Source organism: Rattus rattus, chromosome 8 (genome assembly GCF_011064425.1).
Source record: "Rattus rattus isolate New Zealand chromosome 8, Rrattus_CSIRO_v1, whole genome shotgun sequence".
Lineage (NCBI taxonomy): Eukaryota > Metazoa > Chordata > Mammalia > Rodentia > Muridae > Rattus > Rattus rattus.
The window spans coordinates 72,787,085-72,802,175 of NC_046161.1; positions in this window are offsets into that span (position 1 = coordinate 72,787,085).

Below are 15,091 nucleotides of genomic sequence, written 5' to 3' on the forward strand. Positions count from 1 at the left end.
CAGGGGAGCAGTATCATGAGGTGCAGTGGTGTGATTGGTCAGTGAGCAGTATTCATAGGGAAAGAGCTGTGCTTGGATAAGAAGATGCAATGTTGCCATAAGGGGTTCAGGTCTAGTCATTTTTTTCTTCTTGCCCAAGAGAAGTTTATGGCACTATGGTGTGAATGTAGCTATGTATTTGAGGATCCTGGGCAATTGTTCAACCAACAAACTACATGCAGCCAAGAAACAGGGTTACAAATAATTTTATCTGAGCAAGATTTTAACACAGCTCTGTTCCTCCTGACTTTTGCTCTGCCTAAACTCTTTCAACACTTATTTTTTAAAATAAAAATTGTATATCTCTATTGAAAATGTACAAATACATAATTAACAGCTATTTTCTCTTTCATTCATAAGCTGTTTTTCTGTAACATACAAATATTGAGCAAAATAGCAGTTTCCTACAGTGTTGCCACAGTTAGGGTCACAGTCTGTCTCCCAAAAAGCCAGGTTCTGCCCTTAATCCAATTTTTAATTTTATGCAAATTTCAATAGTCATGACATTTATTCTTGAGTGGACCTTATAAATTACTTAATCTAATCTCATTTAATGTTATTGGAGACTCAGAAACATGTTGTTGTTAAAGAATAAAACTATCTGTTATCAAAAATAAACTCAATTCAGAAAGTTGAACTTATGTGTATTTTTTGGTTTGCCTTTATGCTGTGTTTTCTTGTCATAGTACCTCTCCTTTAGGATTTCTTCCTGCTAATAATCGTTTTAAATTGTTTTATTTAATTAAACTAAAATACAATTACATATTCTGCCCCTTCTCTTTGCCCTCTCTGTTATCTCCCATGCATCCCTTTCTCTTCCAAGTTCATGACCAGTTTTTCTTTAATTGTTACATAGTCCTAAGTACATAAATGTAGCTTGGCTAGTCTGTATAATACTATCTGAATGAATATGATGTCAGGGCCAACCCCTTGGTAAGGTTTTTTGTTTTAATGTATATGATAATACATTAACATCTTATTCTACTTACACAGATGCAATGTAAATTCTCAGAAAGAGAATTTGGTAGTGGTAGGATTATTCAGTGGTTAAGAGCACTTGCTGCTCTTCCAGAGGATCTGCACATAGTTGTTAGCATGCAGGTTGAGCGGTAGCTCTGTCTAGAGGATCCAACACCTTCCTCTGACTTACTAGTATACCTACACACATGTGGCACATACACCACACACACACACAGACACACACAGAGAGAGAGAGAGAGAGAGAGAGAGAGAGACAGAGAGACAGAGAGACAGAGAGACAGAGAGACAGAGAGACAGAGAGAGAGAGTTTTAAAAAAATTCTTAAAAATCAAGAAAATTGTCATTATTAAGTTTTAGATAGGAGAAGAAATTTTTCCTTGTTTTTTGCCAAGTGACAGAGTAATATGACTGTGCCATTGATTTAAGAGTGAGGTCATATGTGGAACACAACAAGTTCAGCCCCCTGCATTAGGATTCCTAAGGTCTTAATTGTTATAAAGATGTTGAATACAACTTCATATATGTTTGAAGACAAATTAGCAGAATTTAGAACTTTTTGGATATGAACTTTAGGATTTGAGCCTTGACAGAGAAATCTGTGACTCAGGATAACCAACTAAGGATTGGGTATTTTAAAGAAACAATGAATAAGTTGGAGGGATGAGGTTATTTATCAAGACAACATAAAGATGATGCTTATTAGAAAAAGTATGTAAGTTTGATTTCTTTTTCATTAAAATGTTTTTGTCTTATTCATCTTATATCGCACTCACTGCTCTCCTCCTGATCACTCCCTCCTGCAATCTGTCCCCCTCCCCCTCCCTTACTCCTGTATGTGGGCAGGGATCCTCCTGGGTATCCACCCACTCTGGTACATCAAGGCTCTGTGAAGCTAGGCACATCCTTTCTCCCTGAGTCCGGACAAGGCAGCCCAGCTAAAAGAACATATCCCACCTACAGGCAACAGCTTTTGGGGTAGCCCCAGTCCAGTTGTTTGGGACCCACATGAAGACCAAGCTGTACCTTAATCAGCTCAGTGGCTGGGCCACTCCCAAACTTCCTCATTGTTAATGCCTCCCCTCTGATACTCCTGAATTATTACTTGCTAAAATTTATATTCCATCTCTACTACCCTAGACCCAGTTGGAGGGGGTGGTAGTTGGGGGCATCTTCCCTGCCTCTTACATTATTGTATGATTTCTCTTCTACAGCTTTTTAAGCCTTTATCCCTTTCCTGGCATGTCGATTCTGTTTTTTCCTTGGTCCCCTTGCCTGTGAATCCTAAAGTCCTGCCCCCTGACAACTTCATTTGTTTATATGGTAGATTACATTGATGGATTTTAATGTATTGCATCATTCCTGCATCCGTGGGGGTGAAGTCTGCTTGATCTTGGTGGATGATGGTTTTGATGTGTTCCTAGATTCGGTTTGTGAGTGTTTAGTATTTTAGCATCGTGTTCATTAGAGAAATCAGTCTGAAGTTCTCATTCTTTGTTGAGTCTTTGTATGGTTTAGGTATCTCGGTGACTGTGGCTTTAGAGAATGAGGTTGGCAGTGTTCCTTCTATTTCTATTTTGTGGAATAGTTTGAGGAGTATTGGAATTAACTCTTTTTTTTAAAAACCTGGTAAAATTCTGCACTAAAATTATCTGGCCCTGTTTTTTTTTTCTTGTTTGTTTTTGTTTTTTGTTCTGTTGAGAGACTTTTAATGACTGCTTCTATTTCTTATAGGATCATAGGGCTGTTTAGATAGTTTACCTGAACTTGATGTAACTTTAGTAAGTGTCTAGAAATATCATACACTTCTTTAAGGTTTTCTAATTTTGTGGAGTACAGGCTTTTGAAGTAAGACTTCACGATTCTTTGAATTCCCTCACTGTCTGTTGTTATGTCTTTCTTTTCCTTTACTATTTTGTTTATTTGTATACCGTCTCTCTGCCTTTTGGTTGGTTTGCTAAGGCTTTGTCTATCTTGTTGATTTTCTCAAAAAATTAGATCTTGACTTTGTTGATTTTTTGTAGTTTTTTCTTTTTTCTAACTGATTGATTTCAGCCCTGATTTTGCTTATTTCCTGCCTTCTACTGCTCTTTGGTGAGCTTGGCCTTTTTTTTCCTTAATGATTTCACTTGTACTTTTAAATTGCTGGTATGAAAACTTTTAAATTTCTTTATGGAGGCATTCCGTGCTATAAACTTTCCTCTTAACACTGCTTTCATTGTGTCTCATAAACTTGGGTATTTTCAAACTACATTTTCATTGAATTCTAGAAAGTCTTAATTTTTTTGCTGACCCAAAGATCATTGAGTAGAGAGTTGTTCAATTTCCATGTGTATGTAGGCTTTCTGGTGTTTGCGTTGTTGTTGAAGTCCAGCTTTCGTCTGTGGTGATCTGATAGGATGCAAGACATTATTTCAATTTTCTTATATCTGTTGAGGCTTTCTTTGTGACAGACCATATGTTCAAGTATGGAGATTGATCCATTTGGTTCTGAGAAGGAATATTCTTTTGTTTTTGGGTGAAATATTCTATAGATGTCTGTTAAGTCCATTTGATCCATAATGTCTTTTAGTTTCATTATTTCTCTGTTTTGTTTTTGTCTGGGTGATCTGTCAATTGTGAGAGTGGGCTGCTGTAGTCTCCCACTATTGATGTGTGTGGTTCAATGTGTGATTTAAGCTTTAATACTGTTTCTTTTACAAATGTGGGTGCTCTTGTATTTGAGACAAAGAGGTTAAGATCTGAGATATCATGTTAGTAGATTTCTTTGATGAGTATGAAGTGTTCATCCTCGTCTCTTTTGATTAATTTTGGTTGAAAGTCTGTTTTATTGGATATTAGAATGGGAATGGCTACTCCAGCTTGCTTCTTGGGTCCATTTGCTTGGAAAACTTTTTCCTGCCCTTTACTCTGAAGTAACATTTTGATGTTTATGGTGTCAGTGTGTATGCTTTTTTTTTTTTAATAGAATTACTTGTATCCTGTGTTTTCTTGGATGCAGTTATCCTCTTTGGGTTGGAATTTTCCTTCTGCTATTTTCTGTAGGAGTGGTTTTATGGATGGGTATTGTTTGAATTTGAATTTGCCTTTGAATATCTTGCTTTCTCCATCTTTGGTGGTCTAGAGTTTTGTTGGGTATAGTAGTCTAGGTTGGCATGTGTTGATCTGTAGAGGTTACAAGCTATCTGGGCTCTTCTGGATTTTAGAGTCTCTGTTGAGAAGTCTGGTGTAATTCTGATAGTTTTGCCTTTGTATTCTACCTGACCTTTCCCCCCTTGCTGCTTTTAATATTCTTTCTTTGTTCTATAGATTTTATGTTTTGTTTATTATGCACTGGGAAGAGTTTCTTTTCTGGTCCTGTCTAATTTGTGTTCTATGTTTATTAGCATCTCTTTCTTGAGGTTCAGAAAGTTTTCTTCTATGATTTCATTGAAAATATTTTCTGGGACTTGGAACTGGAGTCCAATTATTATTATTCCTATTATTATGACACCTAAGACAACCTGAGAAGGTTAGGTCTTTTCATGTTATCCCATATTTCCTGGACATTTTGTGTCAGGAATTTTTAGACTTAACATTTTTGTAACTGATGTATCAATTTCTTCTACTTTATCTTCTATGCCTGAGATTCTCTCTTCCATCTCCTTTATTCTGTTGGCATTTGTTCCTGTTCTCTTCTCTAAGTTTCCCATCTTCAGGATTCTCTCGGTTTGTGTTTTCTTTATTGCTTTATTTCAACTTTCAGGTCTTGTACATGTTTAAAATTTTTTTCTATATTTTATTTTCTTCATCTGTTTAATTGTATTCTCCTTTGTATCGTTAAGGTATTTATTTGTTTCCTTTTTAAAGGATGGTATCCGTTTGATTATATTTTCTTGCATTTCTTCAAGGGATGTATTAATTTCCTCTTTAAAGGCCTCTATCATTTTTATAAGATTGGATTTAAGGCCATTTTGTGTGTGTGTGTGTGTGTGTGTGTGTGTGTGTGTGTGTGTGTCTGTGTTTCAGTTGTTTTAGGATATCTAGGGCTTGCTGTAGTAGGGTATCTATGCTCTGAAAGTGTCATATTGCTCTGACTTTTGTTGATTGTGTTGTTTTGATCCTTTAGCCATCTGGATGTCTTTGGTTTCTGGATATTCCTCTTTTAGTAGATTTTTGGAGTGAGGTTAACCTTGACAGTCAGGGTGGGGCGGACTTCTGATGCGTATCCTTGGGCTGTATGGTTTCAGATCTATAGGTCTGTATGGTTCAGGAGTTGTAGGTCTGACGAAGGTGGGCAGAGAGATTATGGGAGAATGGAGGTCCACCTGGGGTAGCAGGCTGCTCAGAGCAGCTTGGCATGCCCTAGAGGACTCAGCCATCAGGGAAGAAGTGTGGGGGAAGGGAAGCTAACATGTATGTTTCAGGCTGCAAAGGTCTGATGAAGAAGAGTAGAAAGGTGGGGGGCGGGGAAGACGGGGGTCTGTAGGGGATAGCAGACTGCTTAGGGAAGCTTGGCATGCCCCTAGGACTCAGAAAGCAGGGTAGATGGGTGGGGGAAGGGAAACTAAGCTGTATGGTTCAGGTGTAAAGGTGATGAAGATGGGCAAAGAGGTGGGGACGAATGGAGGTCCAGAGGGGATAGCAGGCTGCTTAGTGCTGCTTGGCTTGCCCCATAGGACTCAGGGAGTAGGGAAGATGGGTGGGGGAAGGGAAGCCTTGTGTTGGATTTTTAAGAACGTGCTAATCCAATTAGTGCCTTAGCACTTTATTTCAGTCTTTTATTCAACATTTTCATTCTTTTGTAGAATTAAAAAGCTTAATGTATATAATTTGAAATTATACTCGTTTCTCTCCAGAACTTGTTCCTACATAAAATGAAAGTACTATTTTCAAAGTCATTCACATTGCTAGTGTCCTAAGTATACATTTTGTTTGCCTGTGGGGTTAACCTTACACAACCATGACCCAAATTGTGAACTCTCCATAATAAGAAAGTCACATTTGGAACAACTTGTTGGTGGCACTGGACAAGGTAGTTAGATCCTCAACTGGTCAAAATAAATCTATTAGGCAAGGATTTCTGGTCTAATACCAAGAACACCAGCAATAACTTAGAACATTAAAGCAAAACTGCCATTACTTTTAGAAGTTTAAGAAAAAACCTCTTAACCGCCTTAGTTTTCTAATTCAAGGGAAATTTGACATTCTCAGGCAGTTTAGAATAAAAACCACTAATCACAATGCGTATTGGACTTCTGGGTGTCTTGGGAGGTGTGAAGGATCTAAGAGGAGTAGTGGAAGGAGATAGGATCCTTCCACTACTATATGATCAAAGTACATCAGATGAAAAATAGTTAATAAAATAACCATAAAAATGTAGACTCTGTTTCTTCATGTGTACTGTTATACAAGAAAAAATAAGTCCACTGACTTCAAGAACATACACATGGGACACAAGACATATCCAGACTCTGTTTAGGAAACACAACATCTAATAAGCAATGAGTCAATAAGAAGGCATGTATATGGCCACCAGGGATATGAAAACAGCATTGCTTCTATTAGTGGTAAGCGACATGTAGATGGAATTACCATACTGTTACGTACCAAACAACTGGATAAATTAAAGATACCGATAATTCAAGTACTGAGGAGTGCATCAGGCCCCCATTTTTACTAATGGAGGTGTCAAGTGGGAAAACCACTTTAGCAAATGCCATGGAAGACTTTTGTTCAGTTAAAATTAGGCACTCTGTGTTGAATAAAAATTTGCTTAAGTACTTACCAAAACACGATGGAAATATTACTTACACATCATCTGTAAGGACATTTCTAGGAGCTTCGCTTATGACAGTCCTGTTCGCTGAGGCCTGACTCAGGTACTTTGCTTATCAGTTAACTGTGGTTTTACTGTTCCTTCTGCTGTCCATAAACTGGCCTGGCCTCATTGTTGCAGGCACAGAGTCTGTGCCTTGTCTCGAAATAAACTTTTTCCCCCCCTTATGTGTGGAGTGGTACTGTTTGGTGAGTTTGTTGTGCTCACTTACAAGTTCAAATTAGAAGTTGTTAGGTCTCAGAAACTGAGGACAAAAGGCTAGCTGAGGTAAAATATCAAAACAGATGCTGGCTCTCTCTCCCAGCATTGCTCAGCAACTATGGCTCCTTCCAGCACTTCTCATCTGCCCCCTACTTTCAACTTCTCTCTCTGAGGTCTGGGCCTCAGCCTCCCTTCTCCCAGCTTAATGTCCATATAACTCAGCCATTTTGTCTACACCTTTCTTGGCCTCTTAGCCTGGGGCTTCCTCTAAATTGTGGCCCCTCTGTTATGGCCCCCCAAGCCCTCTTTCCCCCCTGTTAAGTTTAGTCAGCTGGCCATATTCAGCATAGACTCTTCTCTCTGCCTGCTTTCTCACTTATTATTTTTTATTTTTTTTTTTTTGGAGCTGGGGACCCAAAAGGCAAGCCTCCCACTGAGCAAATAACCCCTTTTCTCACTTATATGTAGTCATAAAACCTCCATTTTTAATTTCATTTTTTCATTGTTTTCATTCAGAAACAGTTCATTATTTCCATGAAATTTTCTTAGTGAATGAGTAACTGATATGTTCATACAATTAAATATTATTTAGCAATTAACAAACCTATTAAGTTCATCTATCTATCTACTTACATAAAAAATTTAAACATGAATAAATCTTAAAACTTTTAAGTGAAAAGGTTAGCATTCTGTCTAAGCTCCACCCCACAGTTACCTGGCAACAACTAGGTATGCCTGACACTATAAAAGGGACTGCTTGCCCACTCACTCTCTTGTTCTCTCTTGCTCCTCTCTTGCTCTTGCCTTCCTGCCCCAACTCTCTCCCCATTCCCTTTACTCCTCTCACTCTACATCCTCATGACTGGCCTCTCCTCCTCTTCTTCCTTCCCTTCCCTTCCCTTCCCTTCCCTTCCCTTCCCTTCCCTTCCCTTCCCTTCCCTCCCCCACCCCCTCTCTGCCTTTCTCTGCCTCTACTACCCTTTTAACTCCCATCCCCATGCCCTGAATAAACTCTATTCTATACTATACTGTCCTGTGGCTGGTCCCTTAGGGGGAAGGATTCCTCTTTAGCCAATGCATTCTGGGATGTAGACAAAGTATTTTACATCTCAGAGTCTGGGACATTTGGCTACATAAATAAAGGGCAAATGTCAAGTGCCTGTTCCTAGACTACTGTCCCTAAGATCTCAGTGTTGGTTCATAGCATGCTTTTTCTGGCATTACCTTGGCTAAATACAGGAAAAATGTCCACATACCATCCTCAGGGCCTCTGGGCAGTCTCCAGTCCAGTCTAGCTCCTAACAGAGGTAAGGTCTTTATTACTAGCCTTTTTTTTGTGACTTTAATCATGAAAGGATATTGGGTTTTGTTGAAGTTTTTTTTTATATCAGGATATCTCATAGTTTCTGTCTTTGCGTACATTTATGGGATGGATAACATTTATCTATGTTGAATTATATCAGTGTCTCTGATTATTGAATGATCTTTCAATACTGATATTAATTAAATTTGGTTTGCCAGTATTTATTTGAGAATTTTTTAAATCTATGTTCATCTGCTTTGTAATTTCTTTCCTTTTTAATGGTGTCTTTATCATGTTTTTGGTAATAAGTTAATATTTGTTTCATAAAATGGTGCTTGAAAGCACTCTTTCTTTTTTTCAGCTTTATGGTATGATTTGAGCAGTATTGGTATTATTTTTTTCTTTGAGGTTCTGTCAGAATTCAGTAGTGAATGCATCTGGTCTTTGAGTTTTGTAGTTGGAGAGTCTTTAATTACTGCTCCAAAACTCATTGCTGGTTACAGGTTTATTTAATTCTTTCATCTTTTAAAAAGTTTTTAAAGTCACATCTTCATTAGGATTACTGTGGCTATGATAAAGCACCATGACCAAAAGGAAGTTGGGGTTTATTTGGTTCACACTTCTACATTATAGTCCATCATTGAAGGAAGTCAAGGCCTGAACTCAACAGGGAAGGAAATGAGGTGGGAGCTGAAGTAGAGGCGATGGAGGAATGCTGCTTACTGGCTTGCTCCACATAGCTTGCTCAGCCTGGTTTCTTACAGAATCCAGGATCACTAGCACAGGGATAGCACCACTCGCAATGGGTTGGGCCCTGCCACATCTATAGCTAATTAAGAAAATTCCCTCCACACCTGTGTCTTAGAGAGGCATTTTCTCAATTGAGGATTTTTTCCTTTTTATAATTACAGCTTGGGTGAAATTGACATTAAATAGTCAGCACAGGTCACATGCATCTGGAAATTAATTCATTTGTTTTGAAGTCTTCAATTTAGTGGAATATAGCCTTTAATAGCATGTACTTAAGACTTTCTGGATTTTATTGGTATTTTTGAACTATTTCTATCTTCTCTAATTTTATCGATTTAGGTTTTCTTACTCTTCCTTTTGGTTAATTTCCCAATCTTGTTTATGTTGTCAAAGAATGAACTCTACATTTCCTAATTCTTGAATTTTCTTTTTGATGCCCATTTCATTAATTTTTGCCCTGACTGTTACCTCTCTTTATCTACTGCTCAAGGATTTGGTTTGTTCTTGTTTTTGTAAGGCCTTAATGTATAGCATTAATCTATTAATTTGGGCTTGCTCTAATTTTCTGATATAGATACTTAGTGTTATAAATTTTCCTCTTGTGGCTTCCTTTATTGTATCTGTAGGTTTCAATATGGTGTGTTATCATATCCTCAATTCTAGGAGATTTTGGCTTCCCTCTTTATTTTGCTAATGGCCTATTCATTGTTCAGTAGTGTGGTGTTTAAGTCCCACAAGTTTGTGTAATTTCTGTTGTTGACAATGTCTAGTCCCCCACCCTCTGTTGTGGTCAGATAAAATAAACTATACTATCTCCACTTTCTTGTGTTTGCTGAGATTTGTCTTTATGTTTTATTGATCGATTGACTGATTCATTTATTGATTTATTTTTGAAAAGTTCTATGTGGTACTGAGGAGAACGTATATTCTTTGGTTTGCATATTATGTTTATTTGATTTATGGTTTTATTTAACTCTAATATTTCTGTGTTTATTTGCCTGACTATTGGTGATAATGAGTTTTTCTTTTGAATCTCCCACTATTACTGTGTTGAGGTGTATTTGTGGCTTTACACTTAGTAAAATTGGTTTTATTAAATACAGTACACTTGTGTTTGGTTTATAGGTTAGGTATCATAATATCTTCTCTTTCTTCAGCCTCTTTTTCGTCATCCTTGATCAACTCCAGCTGGTCATCCTCCCATCTTCATCATATCATCATCATCCAGCAGGTTTCCCTTGTCAGCAGAGTCGTCTGTGCCTGCCTCAGACTCCAACTTCACCTCAGCTCTTCTCCACATTTTTCATTCTTCATTTCTACTGGGGATGAGAAAGACAAGTCTGCTTTTTTGCTTTGTTCTTTTTCAAAAATCTTCAGCAGACAATACACTTTTTGTTTTATCTGAGTCAGTTCCTTCTAAATGACCTGAAGGTTACCTTTCAACTTCCCAGACTTGGAAGAAGATCCCTGATAGAGACAGCACCAATGGGGAGGATGGCTCTTGAGCCCATAGTGGAGCTTAGAAGTCTTATCCCATTATTCATTTACCTAAGTGCTTGTGAGAGATCAACGTAATACCAGATCCTCTCTCCTAGTATCTTCTGCACACTCTCACTGTTCTCCCTCCTTATTCTTCCTGTATTAATTCATAATTGCCCTGTGACTAGTTTTACTTTCTTTGATGCCCCTTAGTAGTTTCAGCAAGTCTTATCCTGTAAGTTTTGCTTCAATTTTGATATCTCTTTGACTTAACAATAAAAAGATGATCCCATGGAGTGAATCTGACACACGGAAGTGAAGGCATGTCAGAATGGGCCATGGATACATACCTGCTAGTAAGACCATATGAAATGACTTTGGCAGGTGGGATTGGAAGCAACACCACATATATACATATATGTTAATTTAATCAAATTTAATTTAATTTTTTATCTTACTGTGTTTGGGATCAAGTTCATGGACTTGGGCTTGCTAGGGAAATGCTCTACCAGTGAGACATGCCCCTCTTAAGTAATAAAAGCAGTAGAAACTTAGATAAAAAGGTAGCTTAATCACTTGTTCACTGAGGGCTGTATTTCTTTAAGAAGAAATTTCTTTCTTCTTTGTATAAAGGCATCCTAAATAGCCCTGAGAAAGTATTTTAAAATATAGCTGGCTAGATACCAGCTAAATTTGTGCCTTATAGGAACACATTGGATCTCTGCCTGAAAGTTGATTAGAAAATTAGAAAAACTCAGAGAAATGGATGATATGTTTAGTCTAGAGATATGCAGATATTACTACTCTTCACTGTATGACTTCTGATTCTGAAGAAAAAGCCATAAAATTCTTTTGCTGCTGTAACTTGTGGGGTCTAAAATTCCCTTCAGTAGAGCCAGTGCTTTTGGTGGAGCTCTTTTCTGAGTCAAGGACAGTGGGTACTGTGATAAGTTAAGCAATGGTCACCCATTGACCCATTAAAGTGATAGATAGTGACTGAAATAGTGTGACCATCAGTTTTTAAGACTTGACCAACATGATTATCATAGGCTTCATAACCCATCCAATCCCCATAAATGTTTCATGATTTGTCATCTTGTTTAAATATATAACTCAGAATCCCTGCCCTTTTCCTCTTTCTTTCTTTCCTTTCTTTCTTTCTTCTCTCTCTCTCTCTCTCTCTCTCTCTCCCCCATTCTTTCTATCTGCTGTGATATATTACATAACTTGTTTATTATTTGTCTTCTCTTTTCTAGTAATTGATAGATACTCTGTTTTTCTATTCCCTCTAGAACAGTGCATGACAGCATTTCTCCACTTGTTGGATGAGTTAGTGAGTAAGTGCCTTCGAGCTTAGCACTTGAGGTTCTCCTCAGTGTATTCTTAGTTCTCTCTCAGAGATTGATCCATTGTTTTTTTCCCAACTCATTCAGGTTTACACGTCTTAATTAAGTTCTGTTATGAGAGACACTATGGCCACATTGACTCTTATAAAAAAAACACTTAATTGGGGGCTGGCCTGTAGGTTCAGAGGTTTGGTTCATTGTCGTTAGGGCAGAAAGCATGGTAGCATGCAGGCAGACATGGAGCTGGAGAAGCTGAGAGTTCTGTATCTGGATCCTCAGGTATCAGGAGGAGAGAGTGACACTGAGCCTGGTGTAAACACCTGAAACCTCAAAGGCCCTTCCAGCCTTCTCACATACTTCCTCCAACCATCTACTCTAACAAGGCCATACCACCTAATAGTGCCATTCCCTATGAGTCTGTGGGGGTTGTTTTCATTCACACATCACACTACACATTGCAGTAATCTTTTCTTTTTATTGCTAAGTTGTATTTCATTGTAATGAAACACCATGGCTTATTCATCTCTCCAGTTAATGCTTACTTTATTTATTTCCAGTTTTGAGCAATTGTGAGATGCCAAGTCCTTCTTGGCCCTGTGTAAGGGATGGCATGACATAGCTTCTGCCTCTGGAACAGAGCAAGCAGGGTGTAGGCCTTTGTGAGTGTTGATGGTTGCTGTGGGAAAAAGGCTTATTTTTATAATAGTATATATATTTTCATGTACTTCCTTTGAACAATGTCCTCTCTGCCAGTGTTAATGTCTCCATGATAATCAGAGACAGCACAAGTAGGAGGTGAGGGTGTGTCTATGTCTGAACAAAATGATAGAATACTGTAATCTTCAGGACTGTCCTTATGTTTATGGGAAAAAATGCTGAAAACGTGAATTTGAAAATTTATAATTTCTCAACTATGCAAAATATAAGCATGCACTATGAATTGTATAAGGAGTTTCATAAGTCTAAAGGAACAGAGGTGGCTGCTCTATGAACCAGCTTGTCAGAAAGATACTAAGGAAGGAGGTAAAGAGATTTAGGGGTTGGTGATCAAAAGGCAAGATCCCACCCAGCTAAGTTTATTGTTCATGCTTACAAAGGCAGGTAGATTCCTGAGTTCAAAGTCAGCCTGGGATAGAGGGAGTTTAGGTCCAGGCCCAGGAATGGTAGGAATGGTAATTTCAGGGCCAGGTCCCACCAAGCTATCTTATTATTTGTACTTGTACTTGCTGTCTCTTTCTAAGAACCAAGGGACTAGGGTCCCGGGATGCTGATTCATGAGATAATCAAAAGGGAATCTGGGGTAATGACTAAATGGATACGCAAATAAAAGACTGGGTCTTTGATCTGCAAGAGATGAGCTGTCCAGAGAGATGTTAGAATAGCAAGAGACAGCTGTCTTGAGCAGAGCAGAACAAAGAGAGCAGTCTGAAAAGCTGTCTTGAGAAGAAGAAGGAGGGAAAAGAGGAGGAGGAGAGGAGAGGGAGGGAGGGAGGAAGAGAGAGAGAGAGAGAGAGAGAGAGAGAGAGAGAGAGAGAGAGAGAGAGAGAGAGAGAGAGAGAGAGAAGTCTGGAAAGCTGTCTCAAGGAGAACACAGGTGTCTGAAAATCTAGGTGTTGGATCTTAATTGTAAACATGTTATTATTTTGGGGGTGTTTTGACCCAGTATGATTGCTGGGTCATAGAGCAGGTGTATATTTTGTCTTGTCATATAATACAAGCTTTACAAGTGAACACATTAAAGTCCTACTAGCACTATAAAAGCAATATAAAATTTCTTTACAATTGTTGATAGGACTTAGTATTATTACTCTTTTGAATTTTATTGACAGTGATATACCTATCCATCCGTGTAAATGTTCTTGATGGATTGAATAAACATTGGGTGCCTGCTGCATTAGCTATTTCTGAAGTATCAACTGACATTGGTGAGAATTCACACTTTAGGGTAGCCTCATGAAGCAAGAATAAGCCTTTAAAAATATACTGTTAAAAATTATTTCTGATATAATTTCTGGATTGTAAGACTTGTTGGGTTTTGATCTTGTATTCAAGTTATTTTTTCCCTCAAAATACATGTAATATCTTGTGTATATCTTGATTTAAACCCCTTAGTACATGTGGATTGTCACTTGGAGGCTCAGGAGAATACAATATGAAGAGAAACTCTTCAGTTTGGCAAAGCGGAGCAAGGACAGTGGTCTGGGAAGGGTTTGAATGCCATAGAGGACTGTTCCAGAATACCTTGAGGCTGGTAAGGATTTCTGGGCCAATTATCACCTCCTTCATGCTTTCCTAACAGGATGGGAAAGTTTAAGGTTTAGGACTCAGCTTTCATTCTGGTGTTTTTTTTTCTCTTCACAATAGGTTGTTACTCATGCTGAACTGGAGATGTTTGCATTTATACCTATAAATTTTTGATCCTGTTGATTTACGCAAGGTTCTTTTAATCCAACTTCCCTTGTAGTTTTAATTACACATCTCTATATTTTTGGCTGAATTATGTTGTTGTTTTATTGCCTTAAACAGCCAAAATTATTTTTGAAAGGAAACTAAAAGAAAGTATTTTATATATAATACCCATATATTTAGCATTTTCTCAGATATAAAGTTCCTCCTATAGACAGGTACTTTCAGCTGGAAAGATTTGTTTCTTCTTGCAATAGTTGGCAATAAATCCTTTTCACTTTTCATTTGCTTGACAATTTCTTTGTTTCGTTTCTGGAGGTATTTTTTACCAGACATGTAATATTAGATTGACAATTGTTTTCTTCAGAGTTTTTTTAATGATGTCATTTAACTTGTCTTCTCATTTCCATTTCCTTCATAATAGCTGAGTTGGTTTCACTTCAGCTCCCCAGGAATCTCTGAGCCTCTCGTCTATGTCTATTTCAAAGGTTTTTCTTTTTAATCCAGTTTTCAGCTCTTTGGCTATGTTATGTGACTGTGATATGTTTTGTATTCACTGTTTTCTTGCTGTGGTTTCCTTAACTTTATTTTGTTTTCCGGCTCATCAAATTATTGGATGGAAGCTTTTTCATTTAGTACTTAAAAGTAGTTTTTCTATTTATTTTTTTAGGTCATATACTGGAACTGTGATTACATATATTGGACTTGTTTAAGATTATCCCAGAGGCTTGGGGTACTGTGGTATTTTGAAAATTAGTTTTTTTCCATCTG